Here is a 6,923-nt window from a genome sequence, read left to right on the forward strand (position 1 = left end):
AACGAGACATCTATTTTTTCAATAGTCGACGTTTTTAGCTTAAAACTCGACACAGTCGACTAAATAGGAGTTGAGCCCAGTGTTGTCGGTATTTTTCTCGCTCTTGTCCCCAAATTATGATGTTTTCGACCAGAAAAAAAAATTAATTAAAATCCTCAAAAATCTCCAATATATTTTTGACAATTTATTTCGAAAAAAAAATAAAACAAAAGGCTCTGCTGTAGAAAATCAGTAATTAAAAATTAAAATTTTGTCAAATCCAGCAAGCTGCAATAAGATAAAGATTGCGAACCATTACATCATGAGACTGGTGATCGTCTTCCAAATGCTGGAGATATAAACATGGGAGTTCGGAGTTCCTTGTATTTATGAATGAAAATTTTCTATATAGAAATAAAATTTTGACAAAATTGTCTATATAGAAATAAAAGTTTGACAAAATTTTCTATAGAAATACAATTTTGACAAAATTTTCTATAGAAATAAAATTTTGACAAAATTTTCTATTTAGAAATAAAATTTGGACAAAATTTTCTATATAGAAATAACATTTTGACAAAATTTTCTATATAGAAATAAAATTTTGACAAAATTTTCTATATAGAAATAAAATTTTGACAAAATTTTCTATAGAAATAAAATGTTGACAGAAAATTCTATAGAAATAAGATTTTGATAAAATTTTGTATATAGAAATAAAATTTTGACAAAATTTTCTATATAGAAATAAAATTTTGACAAAATTTTCTATATAGAAATAAAATATTGACAAAATTTTCTATATTGAAATAAAATTTTGACAAAATTTTCTATATAGAAATAAAATTTTGACAAAATTTTCTATATAGAAATAAAATTTTGACAAAATTTTCTATATAGAAATACAATTTTGACAAAATTTTCTATAGAAATAAAATTTTGACAAAATTTTCTATTTAGAAATAAAATTTTGACAACGTTTTCTATATAGAAATAAAATTTTGATAAAATTCTCTATAGAAATAAAATGTTGACAGAAAATTCTATAGAAATAAAATTTTGACAAAATTTTCTATATAGAAATACAATTTTGACAAAATTTTCTATAGAAATAAAATTTTGACAAAATTTTCTATTTAGAAATAAAATTTTGACAAAATTTTCTATATAGAAATAAAATTTTGACAAAATTTTCTATATAGAAATAAAATTTTGACAAAATATTCTATAGAAATAAAATTTTAACAAAACTTTCTATAGAAATAAAATTTTGACAAAATTATCTATATAGAAATAAAATTTTGACAAAATTTTCTATATAGAAATAACATTTTGACAAAATTTTCTATATAGAAATACAATTTTGACAAAATTTTCTATAGAAATAAAATTTTGACAAAATTTTCTATTTAGAAATAAAATTTTGACAAAATTTTCTATATAGAAATAAAATTTTGACAAAATTTTCTATATAGAAATAAAATTTTGACAAAATATTCTATACAAATAAAATTTTAACAAAACTTTCTATAGAAATAAAATTTTGACAAAATTTTCTATATAGAAATAAAATTTTGACAAAATTTTCTATATAGAAATAACATTTTGACAAAATTTTCTATATAGAAATAAAATTTTGACAAAATTTTCTATATAGAAATAAAATTTTGACAAAATTTTCTATAGAAATAAAATGTTGACAGAAAATTCTATAGAAATAAGATTTTGATAAAATTTTCTATATAGAAATAAAATTTTGACAAAATTTTCTATATAGAAATAAAATTTTGACAAAATTTTCTATATAGAAATAAAATATTGACAAAATTTTCTATATTGAAATAAAATTTTGACAAAATTTTCTATATAGAAATAAAATTTTGACAAAACTCCAATAGAAATAAAATTATGACAAAGTTTTCTATATAGAAAAAAAATTTTAATAAAATTTTCTATATAGAAAAAAAATTTGATAAAATTTTCTATATAGAAATAAAATTTTAACAAAAATTTCTATATAGAAATAAAATTTTGACAACGTTTTCTATATAGAAATAAAATTTTGACAAAATTTTCTATAGAAATAAAATTGTGACGAAATTTTCTATAGAAATAAAATTTTGACAAAATTTTCTGTATAGAAATAAAATTTTGACAAAATTTTCTATATAGAAATAAAATTTTGACAAAATTTTCTATAGAAATAAAATGTTGACAAAATTTCTGTAGAAATAAAATTTTGACAAAATTTTCTATAGAAATAAAACTTTGACAAAATTTTCTATAGAAATAGATTTTTGGCAAAATTTTCTATATAGAAATAAAATTTTGACTAAATTTTCTATAGAAATAAAATTTTGACAAAATTTTCTATAGAAATAAAATTTTGACAAAATTTTCTAAAGAAATAAAGTTTTGGCAAAAATTCCTGTAGAAATAAAATTTTGTGAAAAAAGATTTCTCGAAAAAATCCCCAAATTTATTCCCAATTTGTGGAAAAATCCCCAATACTGGCTACACTGTTTGGGCCTGAATGGAAATGGCTGATCTTAGTTGGACCAAATCCACCCTGTCGGTCTGTCGTGCGAGATCCTTTTCTCCCGTGATAAAAAAAAAACGAGACACCTACTATTGAAAAATAGTCGACGTTTTTACTTTTTAAACTCGACATAGTAATGTGTGGACTTATACGATATTGAAAAGATGAATTTTGAAATATGTAATATTCAACTATGACCTGTTTTTTAACTACACTGAAAAATATTTATAGGACATAAATATTTCCTGTCCTTAAATGCGAGTTTTGCTCAAGGATTTTTCTGATAAAAAGTTAGTTTCTCTTGTCGAAAATCATATTAATGAAGATGTTTTGTCCTTAGAGTTAGGAGACTCGAAATTAAAATGGGTACTATTACATAAAATAATTTTTTTCAGTGTATGTATATGATTTTTAGGCAGAGGAGGGTTCTAAATTCTTATTTCACTGGTGAAAATCAAAACTAAAGGGCAAAAAAGGCATGAAAAATAACTTGGTTATGATCCAAGACTGTAATTCTTTCTTTAAGTTCGGTACTAAGTTCGTGTATCGCAGGTGAAACTTTACTATGTTATTTTTAAGGAAGAAAACTTATTGAATTGATACTTTGTATTAAGTTTTGCAAAGAATATCTCGTATCTTTATTCTTATTTTGGTTTTCACTTGTGAAACTCGAACTTAGTACTGGCCTTAAAGGTGGGTTTTAAATTCGAGTTTGCCGCTGAAATCGAAATCAAATCTGTAAAAGCAGGGCGAAATTATAGCACCTTTTTTTTTGGTAAATTTTATTATAGCTTGTTGGGGAATGATTCAAAGCAACAATTGAAAATGTTTATTTTCTTTAAAATGAATTATTAAAAAAAGTAACCCGTGAAAACTGGCTATTTTAGCGCGATAATGCCAACTTCATATCGGCCCTTAGAAACAAAACTTTTTTGTGTTCTTTAAATGCTATAGAAAATTTTAAAAATGGCTTAATATCCATCAAAATGAGGCTTTTGAAGGTTTTTAGAATTTTGGAAATTAGACGACTTTAAGTTTTTTTGAAACCTAAATTCAACGCCATTGTTCTTTTTTTTAGAAAATATTTCTATGAAAGTGTTTTTTTTTTTCTTCTTAGTTTTAACTCTCAAAATTTCCCCTCCAACTCCGTATCCTTAAACTTTCCTTACTCTTCCATTTTTATATATTGTATTTTGTGAATGGATTTAAAAACGAAACTAATACAGAAAATGCAACCCTACAGAATTTGATTTTATTATTTTTTTTCTAATATTTAAGTATATATTAACAAATTAATAATTATTGAGAAAAAAAAAAATAAATAAATAATAAGAACTTTAAAAATAAATAAATGTAATATAATACAAAACAATATAAAAACTTTTATTTAAAACTTGAGAAAAAATTATTCCAAAAAAACTTACTAAGTATTTCCAAAACAGAGCAGCCAAGGAGATAACACCAACTATTTTGGAGAGTGAAGCGGAAGGTATAAATATTTTTTGGCGATAAAGCACCGTTAAGGACATCGGTGATATGGTGAATTAAACAGAGGTCGTTGTTCACTCCAAAACGAATTTCGTGTTCCGGAAACCATTGATGCTGGGCGACAATTGATTTTGCAAGATCGTCAGGTCACATCGTGAGATTGAGACAACCTAAAGGGGAGCACTACTGGATGTTTCAAGATGAGCCATTTAGGAGGACTATCTCTAACACAACAACCGCCTTAAACGCCGCGCCCGAAGCGATCACTTGAGATGGAAGCAGTAATCGGCTGTCCCATCAAGTAGTCTACGCATGCCATCACCGAGGTACGAAGAGATCATCGAATCAGATGGTGAGACCCGACCAACCATGACGAATACCAGATTAGAGGCTACCAGACGGGCACGTTCGCCAATAGAAATTCGGAGAATGGTCGTTATTCCGCTCCCTCCCAAGCAAGAGCCCGACGTCGCGTTTAAGGCGAGGCAAGAGCTCGGAGAAGACATCCGTTGGGAATTACATCTGCACCTCGGGACACAGTGGGGTATCATGTCTAACATACGCAACATAAACGGTCAATGCTATCGCATTATGATTGGACGCCGAGGTCAGATTATCATCACCATGGCAGAAATAAATAACGATCCATTGGGAGGATGCAGTGTAAGGATTTTGGATAAGCTCGTCTTCAAACGATTGAAAACAGGTGGGAATAAAGGGTTTGAAAGTCGTATTCTGTTGGACTTTCGAGATGAAGTGTAGAAAAGGTAACAATAACGACGTAACGATTTAGAAAAATCTGTATCGTTCCATTATGCGAGGGTTCAATTTTTGGCGATAGGGACAAGTGTATATCGGTGATATGGTGAATTCAACCGAGGTCGTTGTTCACTCAAGACGAATTTCGTGTTCCGGAAACCATTGATGCTGAGCGACAATTGATACGAGTATTGCAAGAAAAAACATCGGCTGTCCCATCAAGCAGCATACGCATGCCATTACCGAGGTACGAAGTGATCATCGTATCGGATGGTGAGACACGACCAACCATGACGAATACCCGATTAGAGGCCACCAGACGGGCACGTTCGCCAACAGAAATCCGGAGAATGGTCGTTATTCCGCTCCCTCCCAAGCAAGAGCCCGAGGTCGCGTTTGAAACAAGGCTAGAGCTCGGAGAAGACATCCGTTGGGAATTACATCTGCACCTCGGGACGCAGTGGGGTATCATGTCTAACACACGCAACATAAGCGCTTGGTCGTTGTATACGGTCAATGCTATAGCATTATGATTGGAAGCCGAAGTCAGATTGTCATCACCATGACAGGGCAGAAATAAATAACGATCCATTGGGAGGATGCAGTGTGACACCGAACGTCACCCCGTTCGTTTTCGTTCCCACATTATTCTCTTTTTCCTTTTATTTGTCTTTTCTGTTATCTAAATTTCAGTTATTTTGTTAATTTTTTATATCATATTTTGAATTATTGGATTTTAAGTTAATATCCTGCAACCTAGAGTAACTAATTGAAGTAAACAAGTTGCTGTTATAAACCAACAACATAACAGGTGACCATCACCTATTACGCATGCTGGGGAAAAGTATAAAAAGAAGGCAGTGTGTGAGATCTAGGCCAGTCAGTCAATGGCGGCCAAGGAGATAACACCAACGAGGTAAGTGAGCACCGTAGTAGATATTTTGGAATTTGTCGACTATTTTGGAGAGTGAAACGGAAGGTAGAAATATTTCAGCTAGAGGTGTGCGAACATTCCAGCCACATGTTCCTACATTGTCCTATTCCCTTCCTATCCCATAGCTAGAGATGTGCGACCTCTCCACTCACGTGTTCCACATTCGTTCCTAATCCTCAGCTAGAGGGGTGTAACCACACTAGTCAACGTGCTCCTTCATTCCCAAATTCTTCCCTAGTCCGCAGCTAGAGGTGTGTGATCATTTTAGCCTCGTCTCCTCACTCTCCAGCCAAGTGTTCTTCCAACCTCCAGGTAGGGTTGCGCGGTTCGGGGAATTTACTGCTAGAGTGACTACATTCCCCATACTGTCAGACTTCTCCTGGAATAGTGTGACCTCTCCAACCACTTTGCAGTCCATCCTCATCAGCAACGCCAGTTTTTCCGAAAAAAACTGAACATGTCGCAATCGTAGCACTAGAACAATTCGTAGCACTAGAACAATTCTTTATTCCTGTACGTAAAAAACAGGTCAACGTTTTTCGACACCTTTTAAAATAAGCCAAAATTTTCTACCTATTTTTTTTTTTTTTTGTGCATGCAAAAGCGTATAGTTCTTAATGGGGAATACATATTTAGGAAAGCGATAATGCGATTTTCGATAATTATATTATATTATTTTTATTCTATAATCCCAATATATATAAAAGGTAACCCTCGCGAAGTAATCCCTCATTTCTTTTGTTATAACCTCAAACAAATTTTCTTGAGTGTATGCAATGTTTGAGATGTCTATGATAAATACAGAGTTACCATATCGAAGCTTTATAATCTGAATATATCTCATTGAAACCGTTATTTATGGTCGTTACATGTGGACAATTCAAACTATCCACACAAATCTAAAATAGAACGTGTGTGTGTGTTAGTTTAACTCAATTCGTTGCCGTTTACAAAGTCAAAGAACTGCAATCATAGCATGGGGCTGCATAGTATCTCATGATCTATTTCTCCCTCTCTCTCCATGTATTTGTCTACATCTAGTGCGCTCTATTATAGAGAACTTTTGAGAATTAGTTTGCGGTTAATATTTTTGCTTTTAACTTTCCCAATCGAAAAGCGAATGAGAGTGCTTGCAATGGATAAGCAACACGCTACCAAGACATAGTATAAACGAATATAAAGAGTAAATCTGGTTGCCTCTTTTTGTATTTCACCTCGATTTTA

Source organism: Haematobia irritans, chromosome 2 (genome assembly GCF_050003625.1).
Source record: "Haematobia irritans isolate KBUSLIRL chromosome 2, ASM5000362v1, whole genome shotgun sequence".
Lineage (NCBI taxonomy): Eukaryota > Metazoa > Arthropoda > Insecta > Diptera > Muscidae > Haematobia > Haematobia irritans.